The 22,984-nt window shown below is 43.0% G+C and overlaps 1 long non-coding RNA gene across 1 annotated transcript; it reads left to right on the plus strand.

Annotated features, from left to right (window-relative positions):
- The first annotated feature begins 5,413 nt into the window (after nucleotides 1-5,413).
- LOC309349111 lies at nucleotides 5,414-22,641 on the plus strand. The gene is made up of 3 exons (XR_014159722.1): nucleotides 5,414-6,705; nucleotides 12,521-12,609; nucleotides 22,484-22,641. It is a non-coding gene; the product is annotated as an uncharacterized lncRNA (long non-coding RNA).
- Nucleotides 22,642-22,984: the final 343 nt, after the last annotated feature.

Here is a 22,984-nt window from a genome sequence, read left to right on the forward strand (position 1 = left end):
AGCCTCAGGAAATGTGTATAGGATTTGCAGCCTTGAATTAAAAAAACTTGCTTGGTAACCATGGGCCAAGTATACAGTCCAGTGGAGCATGGATCTCTTCATCCGTCCTCTCTGTTAGTCCACTAGCCTTCAATGCTGGCCATGGAGAAAAGGAAACTCATTTTTCTGTTTTATCTGTCTTTTGGCAACCTACTTGGAAGAAGGCCACATTTGGCTATTTGTGTTTCCATCCTGGTTGCAGAGGAGCATGAAAATGCTGGCTACTAGCTACTCAGCAGGCTAGTAAGAAAATATGGCAGACTAATGAGAACATGGGAATTGGATCCATGCATTAATTACTGAAAGTGTGATTAGTCTGCTCCAACAGAGGAGGTGCTATAAGGCATCTTGCCAGTTGTTTAAAGCTTGCTTGTTTCTCTGTCCAAGCTAAGCAACTTCTTCTCAGTCTTCCCATTTCTTTCTTCATCTTGGCTAAAGTCAGGCTGTATAATGTTGCTTGCAGTGTGCTGTTGCAGTAACCTAAGCAGTATTTGCACTGTTCATGCAAATTCAGGCTGACTCCTCTGTCAGCAATACTAGCATTCTGCTAAGAAGTTCATTAATTTACTGGGATTTGGTGTGAGCCGTGAGAAAGCCAACTCTGCTCATGATACCAGATTGTTTAGGGTGCCTAAAACAGAAAAGGGTTGCAGATAACCCCAAAAGGATCTTTCCAGACTGTGTAAGAAAGTGCAAACTGATGCATATTGGGACAAAAAAAAATCTGATAACTTGACATACACACTAATGGGGCCTGGAACAAAAGCTTGGGGTTGTAGTTGGCAGCTGTGAAAGAGACAGATTGGCATGCTAGGGATCATTAGGAAAAATATTGAAAACGAAACAGTCAAAATCATAATGCCAGCATAAAAATCCATGGTGCAACTGCACTTGGAATACTGGAATACGTCTTGGTGATATTTCATGGCTCAGGAGCACCACTTGTAACTACTAGAACATCCTCCCAGTTGAGATTAGACAGGCACCCTCCTTGCTGAACTTTGGGTGTGTGACCAATATTTTTTTATTGCAGCAGGCATTTTAAGGTAGCATCCAGCTAGCCTTTGTTGTTTGAATTGTTCGCTGTTTTTTTGTAATTTTATGTACACTGCTTGGTATTGTTAATAGGTAAAGGTAAAGATAACGGGAAACCCTGACAATTAAGTCCAGTCGCGAACGACTCTGCGATTGTGGCGCTCATCTCACTTTAAAGGGCAAGGGAGCTGGCGAGCAGGATATTGTAGAGCTGGAAAAGGTTCAAAAAAGAGCAACCAGCATGATCAGTGGGGCGGAGAAGCTTCCCTAGATATTCTAGATGGGTTTTTCAAGGCTCTTTTTATAGCACTACGTTCAGTATGTCAACCAAAATAACACATTGCTTCCTTGTTTACACCACCACTGTATCAAATTATTGATTGTAAACCCCATGGGACACAGTCCTCATGCTCTGTAGGAGGCAGCACACAGCGACAGAGCAGTAATTATGATGAAGATAATAAATGTTATAATAATAATAATATTGTTCTGAAGACATCTCAGTGAATCTGAATGCAAAACAAACTTGCACCCGGAAGTTATATTTTACCTCAGCTACATTCCTCTTTCTGGTTTAAATTGTCTTCAGCTCCCTAATAAAGCTATTAGTTTTGTTAAAACAAGATGAGACAGTAGCATTCCAGTTATATATGACTTCTCAGATTAATATGTTCGTCCATGATGTACTTTAATTTCCTCAGGGATGAAGAGTGTTGTTACAAAGCATTATGGTTATATAGCTGTTATGTACTGTAAAAGTATGAGTCAGTAGTCCTTTAAAAGGTTAACAGACCTTTTTGTTCCAGGATGTTCTATCTAGAAAAAAAAAGTACTGTAATCCAAACAACTGAAACAACTAAAACTAAATCCTTTGGTATTCAAGCACGATATAATATATCAATCATAAAACAATAATTTGATGTCTGACATTCTTCAAAGGTAAATTATATTTTGGTAAAAACAATGCAGCGTCTCACACAAGATATGCGTGGTTGAAGCTTGTATTGTTTTGGAGGCCTGCCTGTTTATGAGAAGCTTGTAAATGAAGACTGGTTTCAACCATGCAAGCAGAGCTGTAAAATGATCATGGCTACGGGCTGCTTACACAACTGTACATTTGAAGCACATTTCCTTCCTCTCAAAGGATCCTGGGAACTTTAGTTAAAGGTGCTAGGAATCGTAGCTCTGTGAGGGGTAAACTACAGTCCCCAGGAATTTGGGGCATGGGTGGGTATGTCCTTTAAATATATGTTATGCAGTGCTTTATTTCTAAAAAATGTTTAGGGGTACTCTCATTTTCCTACTCATAATGAAATACTGCCCCTCAATGAGGCCAAACTTAGATTCACAAAATGTTTAGGGGGGTATGCGTACCCCCAGAAAAAAGCACCAATGTTATGTATGCAGCCATGATCATACATGGACATAGCATGAGCAAGGGAGAAGCACACACAAAGTGTGTGAAAGCACACACAAAGTGTGTCCACTGATGATAAACGGGCAGAATGAGCAAGCCTGTTTTTCATTTCAAACCAGCTTTCCTGTTCCGTTCTGGGTAATCAGCAGCAGTAAAATCCCAGGCATTCTCCCGTCATGTTAAATAAATGTGTAGCATCTTTGTGGCTGTAATAAGAATTTTAAGGTCTTAGATAAGTAATAAATGTTCATAAATGTACCAAGCAAACATGTACATAAATATATAAACCACATGTCTGAAAACCCCACAGAAAAAAAGTCCTGAACAAATTGACCTCAATTATTTCTCCTCAAGGTCAAAGTGGGAAACCTCCCCATGGGAAACCTCCCCATTGTCTTTTTCCTTCACAAATCCTGTCTTAAGGGCACATTTAAGATATGAATAGGGTGTGAGCCTGTGACCTGGATCAGGAACTAAGTATTTATCATTATATAAGGCTGGCTAGGCTCCCCAGGCAATTCAATCAAGTGACCATTAAACAGGTAAACTGTCAGACTAGATAAACAAGTCACTCAGATTTCTGCTGTAGACCGCCTTTTCTGTGATGTAGGTATGATGTATCTGGGGGGGTATTAGGTTACACCACTTCTGTGATGTATGTATGATGTATGGAGGGGTGGTCTTGAGCTCCAAGGCAGGGAATTTAAAATGTCTATATAAGGCCTTGCGTGCCATTGTTCTGGGTTCCTCCTCCCTCCTGCGTGTGGTGAGCGAGGACCCTGTTGCAACAGATCAATAAAGATCAGGCTTACTACCTGCTTTGCTTCTCAATATTCTCTGGTTGGCCTCTGTTTTTTTCTCCTACCAATAGGGAACCTACATAAGGACTCTATATGGGCTCTTGGATACCCCATAAGGGAAAAAGGGCAGATTTTTGTTTACAACATGCCCTACCAAGAGAGCTATGGCCTTCCAGGACCTTAAATTGTGTTATAGGTCTCTATACAAGTAGAGGAGGCTCCCTTTCTCACACCTTTGCCCTCCAGCTCAGGGTGGGGTGGCATTGGGAAGCAGAGCTTCTTGGCACAACTCACCCCAGCTCTCCTCCACATGATGCTACTTCTGTGGGGAGTCCTAACTCCTGAAGAGAGTTTATGTTATGGTGGTAATAGCCCTGGCATAGCACAGCCACCTGGCATGGCATGCCTGCCACCTCTCTTCCCCACCCCCTAATACTGTTGTCTTTTTATAGAAGACACGTAACAAGTGCTCGCTCCATCTCCCGGAGCCTGAGAAGCAAACAGACTTCCAGATTTTAATGGAAAGCTACAACACATCAGTGAACCGTAGCTAACGAATGCAGAACATGGCAATTATTGCACATGGAAGTTAGGGCAAGGGTTTTTTTTAACACTTGGAGTGTGAAGTTTTCTTTCTGCCAGACCTTAGACTGCACTTTGCACAGGCTTTTTGTCATTAAAATACTCTTATGTAAGCCTAATTGACACAGTTAAAAGAGCTATTACTCACAGATGTCTGTTGCTATAGTAATGGGGGAGAAAGGCAGAATGCTCTTTACCCTTCTCAAAATAATAGACATTATCATATGTAAAGGCATTGTGTCTTTCTTTTTTTTGTAAAGCTCCTCTTCAGAAGCTAGGCACTTTGTACATGTTGTAACAAGGATGAACCCTCATTAAGGAGTTCATAATAATTTTTAACACCTGCCAAAATGATGGAGAGGGAGAATGAATGCAAGTGTAAATCATAATGTTCCAGGATACAGTATGTGCTTTTCTAGTGATCTCAACTTTTTTTTTAATGGGGGTTTTAGGAAATCAGTATTGTTCCCATGGAATTGAAATTAGTATCAAAAGCTCCAGAAAGAGAAAACGCGGTATTATTTTATGTGGGGGTTTTTAGCCCCCTCACAAAGTGGTTCAACAATCAGTCCCTCTTCCCAAGGAATTGGGAACTGTAGCTCTGTGAGGGGAATTGGGTCTCCTAACAACTCTCAGCAACCTTAAAGTCACAAATGTGAGTGAAACATTGTGTTAAGTATGGCCGTCCTGTGTACATGTCCTGTGTACATGTGAAACCTGAGGGAGCCCAGGACCCTAGACATTTGGTAACTTTCTTCCACCACCACTGCCGCCAACCTGTCTGCTATTGCCCCTGGAATACAGCATTAAAAAATGGATAGCTGTGAATATATTTTTGCTTTCATCTTTATTGTCCTGGGGAAACTCTACTGGTGCCCTTCCAGAATGAAACCTAATACCTTCAGCATGAAGAAAGATGCTTTGTTTTCATACATAAGATACTGAAACGCATTTCATGATCGATATCAAGTGCAAGTGCCAGCCAGACAATATTGCTTATCTTTTATTTGCAATGCAACCTACCATGTCGCTATTTACTTGTGCAAAGCCTTTAATGAAACGGCTCCAAATCAGGCTGCCCAGCCAACCAGAACATGTCACTCTTGCCTTAACTTTTCTTCCATGCTACAAATGGGTAAGCAGTTCAAGGAAAATACAGGTTGAGGCAGGCCCTATCCGTCCAGGCTTTTAAATGAGTTTTAGAAGTCTCATCATTTCAGGTTGCATTTTTTGCTTGAAGGATTTGTTGTGCAGCATTTTTGAAACTGTTTCAGAATTTGTAATGCCAGCACTTCTTTAACTGCTTATTTTTATTGAAATGTGAGGTTGTATTTTATTATTCTATTATGATGTCAGCTTCCTTGCTTTGCCCTGAAAGGTGGCCTATAAATATTGAAATAAAGGAATAGGGATTTGATAATAAAGGAGTAGGGATTTGAACCATGGACGTAGCTAGGATTTTTGTTGGTGGGGTAGGCTTTTGTTGGGGGTGGGGCAGAACCTTATATTTGTATTGGTTTTTTTATTGATTTAGGGGGGCAGCTGCCCCCCTGGCCATGCACATGATTCGAACCTGGGTCTATGAAGTAGGACCACTGAGAAGTGGGTACACAGACTGTAGGGATGTACTGCAAGCCTTCATTCAGCTGGACCCCCAGACTCTGAGCTCCCCCCCCCTTTTTTTAAAGTACGTCTAGTCCTCTTGGAAATAAAGTGATGGAACAAACTGTACATGTACTATTCACAGCCATTTCTGTGAGATGAGCCTTCCTGGTTTCCTCCACCTTTCAGTATTTTTAGAGTGAAGTTGGGGCTATGGGTGTTAGCAGCAAGTCAGGTTTCATTTTATTTTTCTTTCTGTACTCTCTCTTCTTCCTATAACTAACTGGTGAATTCTCAGACTAAAAACAAAAAGGGAAAGGGAAAAGTAATGCTGTATGTAAAAATTTTTTTTAATAAAATTTCAGATGATGACAATCTGTGTTATTTTTAATAACGTCTTCTGTGGACTTTATAGCTTTGCATTAACTCTGATTCTTTACATAGAACTTGTGTTCTACTTTACCCATAGAAGCTGCATGTGTACATCACCTTCTGTTTATTACTCAGAGATCTAGAAAACGGTATCTTTGTTCCAGCTCAAGTACAATATGTTCATGCTAAGTCTATACACAGGCCCTCCACTTCAGATACTGTGGTGTATTTTGACCTGGCAGCACCATTAACAGCTGAGTTTGTTCTGATAGCGGGATGATGTTTGCTGTCCTTGCGAGTCTGGCAATTACATCTGCTTACACCACAGTCTGCCTGGTATTTACAATTTAATATTTGCTGCTTTCACTTTTTCAGGTTTCACTGCTAATGCTTTAAATTAAGCCACAAGGGAAGGCTTGACTCTGAAGAGCATTTTGCCTAACACCTTTCCCAAGCTGTCACTTCTGCCTTAACAGTGCATTCCTGATTTTGCCACAGCTACACTACTGGTGTTTGCTAAAATCCCTGGAAGTAAAACTGCAAGTTTTAATTGTTAGATCAGCCCACTAAAACTTTGGCTGAGGACCAGTTTTAACCAGGGGGGGTTAAAGGTAAAATCTCTCTCTGTGTGTATAGATCTGGTGTGTCACTGTACTAATGAATGAAAAAGAAAATATTTAAAATGGCCATTCCTTCTTTTGCAGGGAGCCTTTGCTTATTAAATGTCTTTCTGTTTTATTTCTTTAAATTGTTTATTGGCCTCTCTTCTGCTGAAGCTACCAGAGTGCCTTAAGCATAAAACAACACTGCAACCCAGCAGTTGTTCTACTAATGTTTGATGAACAAGCTTACTCTCAGGTTAAGTGCACAGGATCGCAGTGTACTGGTGATGTGCTGGCTAAGGGACAATAGGATTTGCTGGGTGCGCTGCTACCAATGTTTTGGTAATTTAATGATTGTATGTTTTAAAGTAGGGTTGTATCTTTTAATTGACCTTACTGATTTTATCTTTTGCAAACCGCTTTCAGGTGTATAAATTTTATGGAAGAATTTTTTTGAACTGAATAAGCAAATATACCATCAGAATGCAAAATTCTACGCTGTCATAGTGGCAAAATGCCCAAAGCAGGACAGAGTAAAGGATGGGATGTCAGTGGAACAGGGAAGGAACACACAGGTCTCTTCCACGCTGTGGGCACATCCCATCAGTGACACTTCTTTAGTCCAGATCTGGAAGAATAAATGTCCCTCCCATAGACTTGCTCCAGGCAGGCTCATTGGGCTGCCTCCCCAGTGTCCCCTACTTTCAGGGGGTGGAGGAGGCCAAGCACTGCTTCAGTGGCCAGCTGCTGCTCCTTCTGCCATGGAAGGCTGCTGATCATGAGAGAAAAGGAGCCAATGGCCACTGCTTTTGGCTTCGTCCCCTGGCTCCTCCCAAAATGCCATGTGACATCACATGACGCATGTGTGATGTCAACCGGACTCTCAATCTTTGGCGCAAGTTGGCACCTCTGTCCAGACGTCAAGTGTTTCTCATTGTCTCTTCTACTTGGATTAGACCAGGGGGCAGCAAACTTTTTCAGCAGGGGGCCAGTCCACTGTCCCTCAGAGCTTGTGGGGGGCCAGACTATTTGGGGGGGGGATGAATGAATTCCTATGCCCCACAAATAACCCAGAGATGCATTTTAAATAAAAGCACACATTCTACTCATGTAAAAACATGCTGATTCCTGGACTGTCAGCGGGCCAGATTTATAAGGCAGTTGGGCCAGATCCAGCCCCCGGGCCTTAATTTGCCTACCCATGGATTAGACAACACACAGTGATTCCCCTTTCCCCTTTCAGTTCCCAACTCTGGCCAAGGGCAAGTCCTTTATATGAGCTGGAGAGAAGATTCTAGAAAATATTGGAAATACAAAATAAACTCATACAGGTGTGGATGTTGGGGTGTGTGAGGGTGAAGCAAAACAGATCAGGTGGAGTAATACCAGCCCTTTAAAACCATAAAACAGCTGTCTGCTCCTCAGCTAACAGGAATGTATGTACAATCTTTAGCAGAATAAGCTGCTTGTCTTCCTGGCCAGCTTGCCTCTGTTAATGTTGCCTTTATGGGAATCAGAGAAGTTCTGTCCACAGCAATCTAGTTGTTGCAACTCTGCAGGGATGGTAATAAATGTAATGGAAACAGGTGTCCAATGGAACGGAGAAGCAGATTCCACACACAGCTGTGTCCGCCTCGAATAAAGGTTAATTGTTTCACAGTCAGGAGGCACTGCTTAATGGACAATTGAAAATGGATCATGGTTAATGCTTCCATTAAAAAAATAAAGAAGAAAAGAGTCTTTAACTGTGTAAAAAGCAAAAACCAGCAAAAAATCCAATGTCACCTTAAAGAGTGACAAATGTGTTACGGCATAAGCTTTTGTAGACTAGAGTCCACTTCATCAAATGCATGGTGTTATTCTAAGTTGACAGGTGGGTGGGTGGGTGTGAGGGGAGAGGGAAATAGAGAAGCAGTGAGGTCCATAGGAAATGAAATTCAAAGAGGAGGGATTGTGACCATTAAACCTTAAATGTACGTAACAAACAGTGTGATGAAACACTAAGCAATGTTGATGAGAGCACAAATATATTGGCAGAAATTCAACAGGAAATGATGGGGAAAGATTTATATCCATTGTCCAGAAAGGCTCCACCTACTTGTTTCTCCACCCTCAACTCTCCTTAACTGTAGGCCAAACTTCATGTTAAGGTAAGGCTATTTTCAGAAAAAGACATTCTGAGATGTTCCTGCCATTGATTTTTATGGCCACTGCATCAGGCCCTAAAGGCATTATTTGAGCTCTTATGCAAACAGGCAGTGCAGTGATTCCGCATAACTTGTATAAGGTTGCCAACTGTTTAAGGCCTGTGCCTTTAACAGTAGCTTGACACACAGAAATTAAACAGGTGTGTTTTTGTCAATGCAAAAAGGCGCGTATATATCTATATCTGAGGTGGGGAACCTGTGGCCATGAAGATGCTGAGCTACAAATCTGGTCATCCCTGACTACTGGCTGAGACTGGTGGAAGCTGGAGTCCCAACAACCTCTAAAGAGCCACAGCTGCCCTCTCCCTTCCCTGCTTTAATGTACGGTAAAATGACATACATTTATCAGTCCATATTATAGTTCATATTAAAGTGGACAGAGGGAGACCAAGCATTCTGAAAAGATTCGCTGACTATAAATATCTTTGCTGCCAAGTCAGATAATAGTGCTTTCATGTATACCAGTGTTTCCCAAACTTGGGTTGCCTATCAGTTTTTGAACTACAACTCCCACCATCCCTAGCTAGCAGGACCAGTAGTAAGGGATCATGGGAACTGTAGTCCAAAAACAGCTAGAGACACTGAAGTATACAAATCCATTCAGAGAGCCCTATAGGACATTTTGAGCATTTAAGGGCACTACGCAGTCAGCTTACCTGCACAATAAGATAAAGGTCGTTTTCGTTTTCCTGAAGTACACTGGCTTCAGTTCTATAATAAGTGTACTTAAGGAAGTTTATGGAAAGGAAGTTTCCTATTCCTTCTTTGCCCCAACAGCCAAATCATGAATAAATGAATGAACTCTCCTAGGGAGGAGAGATGGGTCACAGTGAAGCAGCAGTACAGTCCCTTGGCTTATTGTTCTGATGACCAGCCAGGTGAAGTGGGAAAAGACCTATCCATTTGTCTCTATGGCAACAGGGCAACCTCTTTGGACATGCAAATGGCAGGACTTAACTGGTTAGCTTAACAAAGGATCTAGTTGGACTGGTTCACCAGGTTTCTTCTTGTAGATTCGAACAGTCACAGGATCATAGTCTTGGAAAGAACCCATGGGTATCATCTGGATTGCCCCCAACCTATTAAAAATACATTTTAATATGATTTATAAATATACATACTGTACCACAGTTCAGTTTAGAAATTATCAGGGTGGTTCACATGATGACAACAGCAAAATCATAAAAAATACTGCTAAATAGGACCATAAATACAGTATTAAAGCACCAATGAAACCTCAGTGGTCTGGAGGCACCTGGAGTAATGTGAATCTTACCGTTGGCAGCTGGGTCTTTTCATCCTGGCATCTGGAACAGACAAAGTATAGGTTGTGAGTATATCCAGGAAGAATAGTGTTTATTTACTTTTCTGTAGGTTCAACTTGAATGATCTTCCCAAAGATCATTCCAAAATGATCTTCAAAAAAACAACAACAACAAAAATGTACACAACAGCTGAATTTTTATTTCTTTAAAATGTGTGTTTAACAGTGCAACTATATATATATATATATCTACTCAAAAGTAAGCACAATTGAGCACAACGGATTGCAAGCCTAAAATATGCACATAGAGAAAAACTTCTTTCCAAAAAAGGGTTTTCTAAAAATCTTCCATCACAATGCATGTGTTCAAGAGAGAGACTCTAGGCTGTCAATGATTGTTTATTCCAGTTCACTGACTTGGGCTACACAGGAAAAGAAAATCCCATCAGCCTCCCTATGCTATGTTTATATGAGTGTGTGTATACAATGACTATTTCCCAATCTGACTGGGAATCTGCCAAAACTATTAGGCATTCAATGTTTTTTTAAAAAATTTTTTATAAAATTTACTGCATGATTGTTTTTTTTAAAAAACCCACCTCAAAGCAGTTTACAGAAAGAACATATAGGACATCTGTGGAACCAGAAAAGACGGGAAAGCATCACCATTCCCAAAATGTATTCTGGCCTACCTCAAAAAATACAGAATTCTTCTGCAACCTCTTTTGTGTGGGAAAAGCGTGATATTTTGTAGCCTCACATCTAGAGAAAGTGCCAAACAAGTTGGCAGTGCAAGACTGAAATCTCTGGGGTTTGCAACAGTCCTAGCATGTACGGTGAATAGTCTGTGTTTTCACCATGGTAAATTATGATCCCAAACTTTTTACCTTTCTTTGTAACAACGTGGCCACAATGTGCATGTGTTAAGAATAGCCTACAATGTGTGTACTATGAACTACCATTCTGGATGAAACTGATCCATGCCCACTGCACATAAGCCGGTGATTAGAATTTTGTGGGTTGTTGTTGCTGCTGTTTTTTTTAAAAAAACAACAACCGTTTTATCAGAATGTTAAAAGTCTACTGTAGTCAACTTGTAAACACATCAGTTGTGCACAAAAGAGATGCAGCAGCAGGAAAAAAATAATCCTTGAAGCAGCTGGTTATCTTGGTTTAGATTTGGAACACTGCAAACTGTTTTAAACATGCAAGTCGAAAATGTGGTTTGTCTGCTTGGCTGGGTGTGGGGAAAACAGCTGGAAACTCCCACCTGTGCATACACAACTTTTAGTATCCACAATAAGAGTTTTCTGGCCACACCGCCATTTCAATTTGTCAGTGTTTATTCTGGGCACCCTAGCTAAAAAGTCTTTGAATCCTCTTGGACCATATCTATTTTTTTTTTCTCTCCCCCACCCTTTTTTAGAATGTATATAAATGCAGAGAACGAATCCACAGGAGGATTTTGGATTTGTTCAGACATTACTTTGCTCTTGCATGGAAGCCATCTGTATAGAATATAATTCAAACATGTTTTTGTCTGAAGGGCAACTTAAGTAACATGAGTTAAGAAGTCGCCGAGCATCATCAAGTTAATTTATAAGCCACTTTTCCAACCGATGCTCAAAGCAGCTCACAAGAACCGTAAACCAATCAATAATATACAGTGGTATCTCGGGTTAAGTACTTAATTCATTCCGGAGGTCCATTCTTAACCTGAAGCTGTTCTTAACCTGAAGCACTACTTTAGCTAATGGGGTGTCCTGTTGCTGATGTGCCACCGGAGCACATCCTGAAGCAAAGTTCTTAACCAGAGGTAATATTTCTGGGTTAGCAGAGTCTGTAACCTGAAGCGTATGTAACCTGAAGCGTATGTAACCTGAGGTACCACTGTATAGGTAAAAGAAAAACAGGTGTAAATATATCAAATACATTTCACGGAAATAGTGTTTGGTATCCACATGAGCAATATCGCAAAAGCATTCATATTAAGGTACAATTCGGCAACTGGAGTCTGTATGCTTTGTTATTATTTAGAGTGAGTTAGACCAAACTGATTCAACCAGTAGACGTATGAGTTTCTTGGCTCATTTTAGGCAGTGGGGAGCAGGGTTGACTGAGGAACTCTGTTGCAACCAACCACTTTTTGAGTGTTTGGCACCTCCTGTTTGTGCCTAAGCAGATTGGCTTGCCAGTGGCTGCTAGTCTGTGTTAGTGGAGACCATTGCAAGAAACTGGGGAGGAGTTGGCCCTCTCATCTGAGCAGTGACTCTGGGAACAGCTGTTTTACTCCAAGCCTGTTAGTGAGAAAAGCAGGGGTAAGCATCTGAACTGAACAGGGCTGAGGGGGGATTGTCTGTCTGTCTGTCTGTCTGTCTGTCTGTCTGTCTCTCTCTCTCTCTCTCTCTCTCTCTCTCTCTCTCTCTCACACACACACACACACCCCCTCTGCTGCTATAAGCTGAGGCCAGAGAACAGCTGGAGATTTGGAGGCCGATTTGTGTGACAGATCTGATGTGATGGAGAAAGTGGGGAATGGGGTCACTTTTAAGATTTGATTGTGTTATTTTTTACATTTATATATCCTACCTTTCCTCCAGGGATCTCAGGGTGGTGTACATTGTCCACATGTTAACCTCCCAACAACCCTGTAGGGGAGCTTAAGATGAGAGAGAGTGCCTGGCTCAAGGTATGTGGCTGAATGGGGGATTTGAAGCCAGATCTCCCTCATCCTAGTCCAGCACTCTAACCACAACCCCAGTATGTGATAGTTTCAGATTTTTAATTTCTTTAACATGCAATTTTAATAACAGGATTTTGATGGTGTTTTCTGATATTTTTCATATGTAACCTCTTGGCTGTGAGCTGCTTTGGCTTTTTTTGGTTTTGAAAAGCAGCATGCAAAGAGCAGTATGATAGTACAGTTACTCACAAAGTGGTCATAAGGTACCCTTCCTTTGTTGCAGTGATAGCTCTCTCTCTCTCTAGCCCAGCTCTCTCTCCTCCCAGCTGTGGAATGTGCTTGCATGGAAATTCCCTGAACTATTAAGGAGCCCTGGAATTTATCTTCTTTCTCTGAAAGTGGAGTGATCTGTTTAATAAACCTGACAACTTACCCAATGAACAGTAGAGACTAAAGGGTGGGTGAAGAAACTAGAAAGTAGGGAGGCAACCATAACATACTGACTCTAATGTGGTGGTTGTTTTCATTCACGTATGTTTCACTTGAGACACTAAGAAGCTTTGTTTGCTCCACATGTGAATTCTGTTAATGAAGAAGAAAAATAGATGCAGGCCTGATGTGGTAACCTGCCATCCTAAAGTAGCAGGCCCCACCAGAGCTGACGCCTGCCTGCCTCAGGGCTCCCCATTTCACACTGCTGAGTTGGCTAGACTCTATTTTAAGTTCCCTGCAATAGCATTACTGAGGTTCCTGGGCATTGTGGGAAATTCAAACAGCAACTCATAGCCCTCTGCCCCAGTCTGGAGTACTACTGTTGTTGCCAATGTAATACGGGGCCCACCAGAGAGCACTTTACATGGGGCCTGTGCAATGCTGGAGCTGGTCCAATAGGTGATACATTTTTGTCAACATTAAGACCAATTAGGGGAATAGAATCCAAACTTTGTGTATGAAAATTTCCTGAGTGCTGAAATTCTGTGTTGTCCAGGAAAAATCACAATGCTTTTGGCATTATTTTAGCTTGTGTGAATTCTCTGGCTAAACTAGCATTAAGCACAGCTCCAAAAGCTGTCCAGGAAGGATTTGTGGCAGAGCACCCTGCAAGACTTCAATTGCAAAATACTTCTGTCACAATGTATTGATTCCTACTAAAGGCATGGAAAATAACCCTGGTGCATTATGGGTTCAAGCCTTAGTTCCATTATTATCTCCAGTAAAAACTTGAATGACAGCCTGCCTACTAGAGATTTATAGGTGCAAGCCATTTGTCTTCAGCAGTGCAGTCAGATGGCTTTGCTCGCTTATTAGACTTGACAGCTCCACTGTGGTGGGCCATAAGTCATGCCCAGATCAATCGTATACAATGAATGGATTGGAAGCCGTCTAGGGTCAGCATGCCAGCCCAATTGACCTGCTATTATTTGATTGCACTCAGATATTGTCAAATATTCCATACAGTCAAGAGTGCCCTTCTGTAAATGCATTTCTTTCTTGACTGAATCGTGGGGCTGTTCAGAATTCCAAAGGCTACCTCAATATATGCTGGAGAGGTTTCAAGGCAGAAAAGGAAAATCTTATGGCTGGCTCCAGCTCTCGGAATGTGGCTCTTCTATAACTTGTACAGAAGTACGGATTCCTTGAACAAATTCATGTTCAAGATGCACAAGCATATACAGTACTGTACGCAGTTTCACTGCATTAGTGGTTATAGTAGGAGGGAATGCAGAGGAGTGCGGCTCTCAGATGTTTTCAGAGCAAGGAGTGGTGATGTCATTGGCTGGAGTGCCAGGTTAATCTATAGACTCTCCTTGCTCTGACAAGTGAATGAGGCATTCAGGTTTTGCTTTAATTGCATGGAGAAAGTCTGAGAATAAGGTCACTTCCAGATAACCTGTTTATTGAGCGTTCATCCTGATTTGTTTGCGCAAAGTTTGTGGGGAGGTTATGCGAAGTCCAACTGTTTATTGAACAATTGTTCTGATTCATTTGTGGGGAATTTACATCACAAGCAATTGTTACCCACCATTTCCAGTGCATTTTCCCATCACTTTCCATATTGCAAAAAATAAAAATATGGGGGGGGGGGGGAGGGTTGGAAGCAAGTTTGTTGCACAAAAAGCATCAAGCCCACTTTAACTGTGTGAGCTGAATCTGCTGGCATGAAATTGCATTCTGTCTGAAAAAAGTGACAATCAAGCATCCTAAGAAAACTAATGAAGTGGTGGGGGGTAGGTCCTCCTTAATGCTCACAGTTTAAATGGTGGCACTTATTTGTATATCTAATGAAAAGCCAAGGGTTGCATTTCACCTGCCTGAAGATCTCTTGTTAAAGCTGTGGTTTACAAGACAGATGTATGCAGCCAAAACAAGGCGCCACTGAATGCAATTGAGTGTATTCCCAGGAAATGGCTATTAGTCATGATAGCTATGTTCTACCTCCACTGCTGGGTATCTCTGGGGGGCAGAGTGCTGTTGCACTTATGTCCTGCTTGTGGGCTTCCTATGGGCATCTGATCAGCCACTGTGAGAACAGGATGGTGGCCTAGATGGACCATTGGCCTCATCTAGCTGGCTTGTCTTACGTTCATATGAAACTACGCATCAGGATTGAAGTCATGCCATAGATTTGGCATTATGTTATGCACTGCTGCTCTTTTTGCGTAGGGTTGATGGACCCAGCTGGACCTGCATTTTATACTTTCCTTGGGATTGTGGCTATGAAGGCTGAAATGACGAACTCCAGCAGGCAGCTCAAAATTTTCCACTACACAACTTTGCATTACATAGATTTTCAGTTTGGACAGAACAGTTATTTTCAGTTTGACCAAAAAAACCACCTTCTGTACTGGCCAATTTTGACAGACAGACAAGAGAGAGTTGATCTTGTCATTCCAGAAGTACAAGTTGTGACCTCCCCAGGTGTATTCCCTGAAATACCAGACATAGTGCAGACCTTTACTACTATGCAGCAGCTGGAAATCAAGTAACACCAGCCAGACATAAAATAAAATAAATCCACTCCTGTCTGCCAGGGCAAAATTCCCTGTCTCAGTAATGTTGGTTTCCGTCATCACATATTAACTTAAGTTGATCAGAAAAGGCATTGGCTTCAAGGGGTGTAGCTCAGTGGCAGAATATATCTTTTGTATGCAAAAAGTCCAAGGTTCAACCACTGACATTTTCCATTAAGCATAGGAAAAACTCTGAAACACTGCTGATCTGCTGCCATTCTGTGTGGATGACACTGAGCTTGCTGGACCAACAGTCCAACTTATTGTGTATGGTCATAAAATCCACCTTCAGGCAGCCATCTTGGGCAGAATTTCTTCTACCATGCCTTCCCCTCTTTGCCTCTTTGAATATGACTTGATAAGGATTCACGTAAGCCTCAATAGTCTCTGTACTTTAGAACAAAATCTGTGCCCATTTTGCATCAGGGAATGACACACAGATGGGCACTCTTTATATATTATACAAATTAAATACATCTGCATTTTTCTTGCTTTATCATAATTCAGTTTGCATCAGGGAATGACACATAGCTGGGCATTCTCTATACAGTGGTACCTCTGGTTACGAATTTACGGTAATTCGTTCCGGAGGTCTGTTCTTAACCTGAAACTGTTCTTAACCTGAGGTGCGCTTTCGCTAAATGGGGCCTCCCACTGCTGCTGTGCCGCCGCCGCATGATTTCCGTTCTCATCCTGGGGCAAAGTTCTTAATCCGAGGTACTACTTCCAGGTTAGCGGAGTTTGTAACCTGAAATGTCTGTAACCCAAGGTGTTTGTAACCCAAGGTACACCTGCATTTTTCTTGCTTTATCATAATTCAGTTTGCTTCTGTTTATCCTGGAAAGGGGTCAAAAGAGATGCAGAATTCTAAAGCCCCACCTTCTCACCATCAGAAGTCAAGTCCAGACATGTTGCAGGTTTTTCTCTCACCTTCTCTCAGAGATTATAAATTTACACATGGACTATGTATGGGGCATTTTCAAATGAGAACCTTGAAATGATACATGCTGAGAGACCTAAAACACTTTTATCTCAGCGTGGGTCCAATATATTTTGCTTCCTAAAGTCAAGTAGGAAATGGTGTGTCCTCCCTTCCAGGTCAAGTTGCACAAAATTGGGCTTAAAATAATATTTTATTCTAGATCAATATGTAGAGCATATATAATCCACACTAGCGTGCTGCCTGTTTTCTCTACCTATATGGTCCCCCAAACCCAAATCACTGAGGTGGAGCCAGAGGTCAATATCTGTACTGCGTATTCTATGGGTTTGTGCATGCTTTGTTCCACCCTCCCTTCTTTTTGGGGAGGGGGCGCCACATTTACCCATGAGGAATTACTGCTGCCAGCCCCTAGCATCTGCTGTCTAAGATGGCTGCCTCATTTTGCCTAATAGTAGGACTGGCTCTAGTTAACCTTGAGGAGACACATACCATTTATTTATTGGCACACAGGCTGACAACTGCTTTTCTGAGGCAATTGCATACTGGTTCCTCAGAGCGCCGTTTACCCTCTTGAGTCATCCATTAAGTCCCACTGGACATTTTCCCAGTGAGGGCCTGCTGAGGTAATTTCTAATGATTCGAACATTGGCACCAGAGGTCTGCTGAAGTAATCCTGCTAAAAATGGGACAGATCATTACAATCTGTGGATTAAGAGCTCCAGCAAACTCTGCATGTCAGTGACGTCACATTCTGTTCACATGGCCACTTTTAACGGGAAGGAAGCCACAATATTGGAACTGGATCACCTCTATGCCCAGATCAAGCTGGGTAATGGTGGCTATCCCCTTTCTCCTGAGCAATTTGGGGCATCAACCTGCTACAATTACACAGGAAATGTTTAACTGCACTAAATCCAGATATCCTGGTTTCCAAGTAGACTCATTGGTAATTGTCTAATCTACCACACTTAAAGGGCAATATGCAAATACCCCTGTAGCCAAAAACTTAATGTAATGTACACAGTGGAAAGCTCAGATCATTATCTCCTTTATTTCCCAATACGTATATGATGAAATGAGAGAGAAATAGATGTCTGGACTGCTGATTCATGTCCACGATGAGGATGTGCCAAGAGAGAGTGTCTTCTGTATGACTTGGATAAACATGTTGCCTTTAGAAGGACAAAGCTCACAGCAGCATCAGACAATATTATCCAGCAGTTTGTGCCCATAAATATGAGGAATTGTATGTGAACCTACCTGTTACACCTGCACCAGCCAGAAGGCTGGAACATGGGGAAGGCTGGGCTTTATCCAGGAAACTGCTTTACTTGTCAACCATAATAATGCTCTCTGGATATTGCAACCACAATACTGGTGGGAGGCCAAGGGGTGGGGGACACAGGGTGGGACAGAACTCAGGCCATGTGGGGCATGCTCAGCAGTGGGTCCTGGAGCAGACCTAGGCAGTGGGGCACAGTAGGGGCATAAGGCCAAGGTGACAGAAAGCAGTAGGAGAGATTTCTGTGTTGCCTGGGGGGGTCAGCTGGTGGCATGTGTACTGGATGGGCCTGAGGCCAGAGTACGCAATCAGCATGATAGTCCACAGGGGAGAACTGAGGCAAGTAGCATCACAGCCAAAGATCTCCATAGCAGTATGGACTTATGGGGCAGTGCCAGAGAGGCACTGTCTCCACATTGTATCCTCTGGCTCACCCCCTGCCAGTCCCAACAATGTCCATATCTATGGGTAGCTGCAACAACAGCACCATGTTGAGCAGACGGCACAAGCCACTGTCATCTTCTTAGAGAAGCAGGCCATGTACCACCACCAGCCCCTGTGTCACAGAGGCAGCAGAACCACATAGTGAACACCACAAATGCATGTTAAACAGTGTGCCCTGTTGGAGCAGTCCATGTAGTCAGGGAATGAGCTCCTGACTGAACTTAGGTAAGCGCCTTGGCCTCTTGCTCTTAGGCAGCTATTAAAACTTTACAATGAGTAATGTGATGCTGTGGAACTCTCCTTTCCCTTTCCCTGCACCATTTCCTGTAGTATGTATATTTTTAAATAAGGAGGAGCCTAGCTCTGTTGTAGAGCACATGCTTGGAAGGTCCTGGGTCTTATCCTGGCGTCTCCAGTTCAAAGGATCAGGTAGCAGGTTATGGGAAAGTCCTGTAACCTGAGACCGCCCAAGAGCAGCTGCCCATCAGAAGTAGACAATACTGGGCTAGATGGATAAATACTCTGCTCTTGTATAAGGCCACTTACTGCGTTCCAAAAATGCTGCCCTTCTGCTAGCTGCTGTTTTATTATTATGTTTCATTGAACTTCAAACCACTCCCTTTCTGTGTTCTAGCCTACTTCTGCATCAACAGCAAACTACTTTGCATTCTTTTGACAAGGACAGGTGTGGTCAAGAGCAGAGTTACTTTTTTTATTTTTGTGGTGTGGATGTCATCACTTATTTGCATGTCTTCCAAGGTTGTTGGAGTATTTTAAGTGGGGATGGTGGTGGTGTTGTCCAGAGGTTGCGCACTATCAGTGTGTCAGCCCTGGCTTTTCAAGGGTAATCATCCCCAAATAGGCAGGAAGAAAGGGACTGGAAAATGCACATATTGGAGCAGACTGTAGAGATGCGCACGCACAGGGTACAAGACGGTATACAACCCATACATTGAAAGCACATGGGTTCCGCCAAAGAATCCTGGAAACTGTAGATTACAGAGCTACAAATGGCAGCACCCTTAACAATTTAGGCCCCGACAGTTTGGTCCTTGGGGAAAGTAATGTGCTTTAGATGTATAATACTGGCCTGCTTGGGGGTACCTGCTAGTGCGTCTCACTAGGCACACTGACTAAAAAGTCTCCTGGATTGCATTTTGAGACTCATACCCATCTTGGAATCTAAGATTTGTGAGCCGAGAAGCTGCTAATATTGTCACTGTAAGAGTGGAGTGGAGTCCCTAAGGCAGCTGGGTGGGGCCTTGTACACCTTCTTCCAGCAACTCCTGTGGCCAAGCTGGTGTCAAACGCATTGCTCTGCTTTCCTCTGGACCACATCAGTGAGGCCGAAAGGGGAGTCTTGTCATCTGGACAGCCCAGGACCTCCATACACACTGCCCGGGCTTGCATCCCAGGGAGGTCACTTCAGTGCTGATGACGCAGCTCTTTGACTTCACCCCTGGACGTGCACTCCGTTGTCTCCTGAGACAGACAGATGCCAACATGGTTGAAGCCAATGTCAATGATCTCATGTTATTAATAAAGGGACTGGAAATGGTTCTAATTTCCTGACATACAATAAAACAATAAATAAATATATGTATAGATTGTTGATAGCAGAGGCAAATACAGAGAAAGAACTGCAGCTCTGGAGCAAAGAGGCCTGAAGGCAAAATCTCAAGTTTCCAGGTCAGGTTATTTCTTAAAATGAACGGTCTTTGAAAATGTGGTGTTTAATCTTAGTTTGTTCCTACCAGCAAAACTGCAAAGCGACCTCCTAAATGCTTTGTCCTATATTTGTTCCAGTCTTCTTCAATAGCACTCAAAAAAGATTTTTAGCATTCAAGTAGGTCACTGTGACACCAGGTAAAGTTAAGAGAACACTGTTACTACATCGGAATAGAAATGGAAATTCAGCCTTAAGTGATGTAGCAGTTACTACTGCTGCTACAGCTGAGTAAAGGCTGTATTCTCCTATAATACTTACTTGGGAGTAAGTCCCATTGAATTCAGTTGGATTTGTGTCTGAGTAAGCACGCAGTGATGTGGGTGGCGCTGTGGGTTAAACCACAGAGCCTAGGACTTGCCAATCAGAAGGTCGGTGGCTCGAATCCCTGCAACGCAGTGAGCTCCCATTGTTCAGTCTCAGCTCCTGCCAACCTAGCAGTTCGGAAGCACGCAGTGCAAGTAGATAAATAGGTACCGCTCCAGTAGGAAGGTAAACAGCGTTTCCGTGCCCTGCTCTGGTTCGCCAGAAGCGGCTTAGTCATGCTGGCCATGCTGTACGCCGGCTCCCTCAGCCAATAAAGCGAGATGAGCGCCGCAACCCCAGAGTCGGTCACAACTGGACCTAATGGTCAGGGATCCCTTTACCTTTAGCGTGCATAGAATTAGGCTGCCCATTTATTATGAAAGTGGTTTTCACCCAGTGTGCCGTGGCACCTTGGGGTGCCTTGAATGATGGTCGGGGTACCACAGGCAACACTGGCCTCTGTCCCTCTTTCCTTCCCTCCCTCCTCTGATGTGATCTTGCGTCTCTGCCTCCCAAAGGCTTGCACAGCTGTTTGCTGCAGCAGCCCTGGCTACAAGTTCCGCAGGCGAATGTTGCCTCTGGGGCTGACCAGAGGGTGCTGGTTGCCAGGAGCTGAGGCAGCCTTGGAGTAAGCAAGCAAGCGGGCAAGGGAGCTGAGCCAGCCAGTCCGCCAGCCCTTGCTGTTGGGAATGGACAGACAAGTTTGAGGCCAGGCAGGGGCTGTGTTAGCCTTTCTTGTGCTTGCTGTGTTCAAAGCCTGCCTGGAAACTGAGAGTCATTCCACCTTGCAGGCCCAACAGCACCTGCTGCTGCCTCCCAAGGTAAGGTGTTGGCCTCATGTTCACCTTTGGCCAGTCTCTGTTGGGCCAGTAAGACTGGGGAATCCTCTTCCCAGACCCCTGTGGGGCAGTGTGAGAAGGCACCTTTCTTTGGGGTGGGGAGGCAGCTCAGAGACCAGGGGCGGCAGGTTATCAGACCTATTTGCAAAAGGTGTTCTATAATATTTATCCTCACAGCACCCCTGTGAGGTAGGAGGAGCTGAAACCTGGTGGCTTACCATTCAGGGTAACCAAGGTTTTGGCTAACCAAGGATTTGGTGTGATGTCTCCTAAGCCCTGCATCCTCTCTACTGTATAACAACAGCTCACAGGGAGCAGGGAGGAGTTCACAGATTGATTAGATGCAATTTGGTCTAATTAAGTCACTACATCACCTCACAGGACCCACCAAACCTGTTTCTCTGGCCAGTCAGATAGAACATGCAAGGTTTCCTGAAGAAGAAAAAGGCAGCAGTTATGTTTGGGCCTAAAGATTCCCTTTTGGAGCTGCTCTAGATTTTGCATGCTTTGGATGTTGTTGTTGTTGTTGTTGTTGTTTTGCAGATGTAGGATGAATTTCCACATCTGCACCAGCCACATACAATGCAAACTGAAAAGCTATAAATCACATCATTGCCTCTGTTCTGCAGGAATAGCCTCCTTATCTCAGACATGTCTCTTCATGGTTCTCTCTCTTCCTGGACAAGAGGCTCATCAGCACAAGAGCTGGAGACTCAGAAGCTATTACTGTACATGGGAAGCTACCCGAGGAGGTCACCAGACCACCAATATTCTGCAGTAGAGAGTTAAGCACATACCAGAGCACTAGGTTTATGAAATTAAAGTGGACTGAAGCACTCTGTCATCCAACTGCAACAAATCCACTGGGCAATATACTACTGAGTTCCGACAGTGCAAGGATCTCTGCTTGCACAATGAAACTTCCCTTCTCCTTTCCCCACTTACTCTCCCCCCCCCCCATCTGCTCTGAAAGGTTGGGGAGAAACCCAGTACAGATTTAAGGGTGTGCAGGGAGGAGGGAGGGGAGGCATTCCACTGCACAAGCAGAAATCTTTGTGCTGATGGGATGTGGTACTTAGTGCTACAGAGAGAATCCACTTTTTAATTTTTTAAAAAAACACAGTCTTCTGTGGTTTCAAAAGTGATTGGAAAATGCATCGAAAACTGTGGGATGAACAGAAGGACATGTAAACACCATGCAAGCAAACCAGGAAACTAACTCTAGAAAAATTGCCCTTAACTTTCCACTTTTTTATAAAAGAGGAAGCAAAAACCTATATTGAGTGTCCTTATATGACCCCTTTCTTGCTTTCTCTTTCTTCCCTGCAGACTTTGGCTGCAAAGCACAAGAATTTTCTCCTGCCCAAGTTGCCATTTGCTTTCTTGTCAACTGGACTTCTGCAGACATTCCTTGGTGGACTGTACTTACACAGTAATATTTCTCTACATTTAAACAAAAAACAAAAAAACCTACTGCATCAAAATAACATGTATCAAGTAGTATTATTTTATTTTCTCATCACATCTGCAAGTTGTTGCATCACAAATATAGCTCTCCTACCCAATCCTATTCCCCATCTTCAAATCGCCTCCTTTTAATTCTGAATATACTTCAATGTAATTTTCCCTTCTCCCCCCCCCCCCCCCCGCACCAACACTTTAATCTTCACCTTCTCTGCAAATCACAAACAGGACTACAAGGCTCCTGTTCCACACCAGTTAGAGCCCTGAAAAGGAGTATTCCTGTTAGAGGAGTTGGAAATACACTGCAACCTATTACTGCAGGTCCCCACTTTTATATACTAGCATACACTTGAGAGGGAGTTAGTT

This window comes from Podarcis erhardii, assembly GCF_964252035.2.
Source record: "Podarcis erhardii genome assembly, chromosome: 8".
NCBI classification, from domain to species: domain Eukaryota; kingdom Metazoa; phylum Chordata; class Lepidosauria; order Squamata; family Lacertidae; genus Podarcis; species Podarcis erhardii.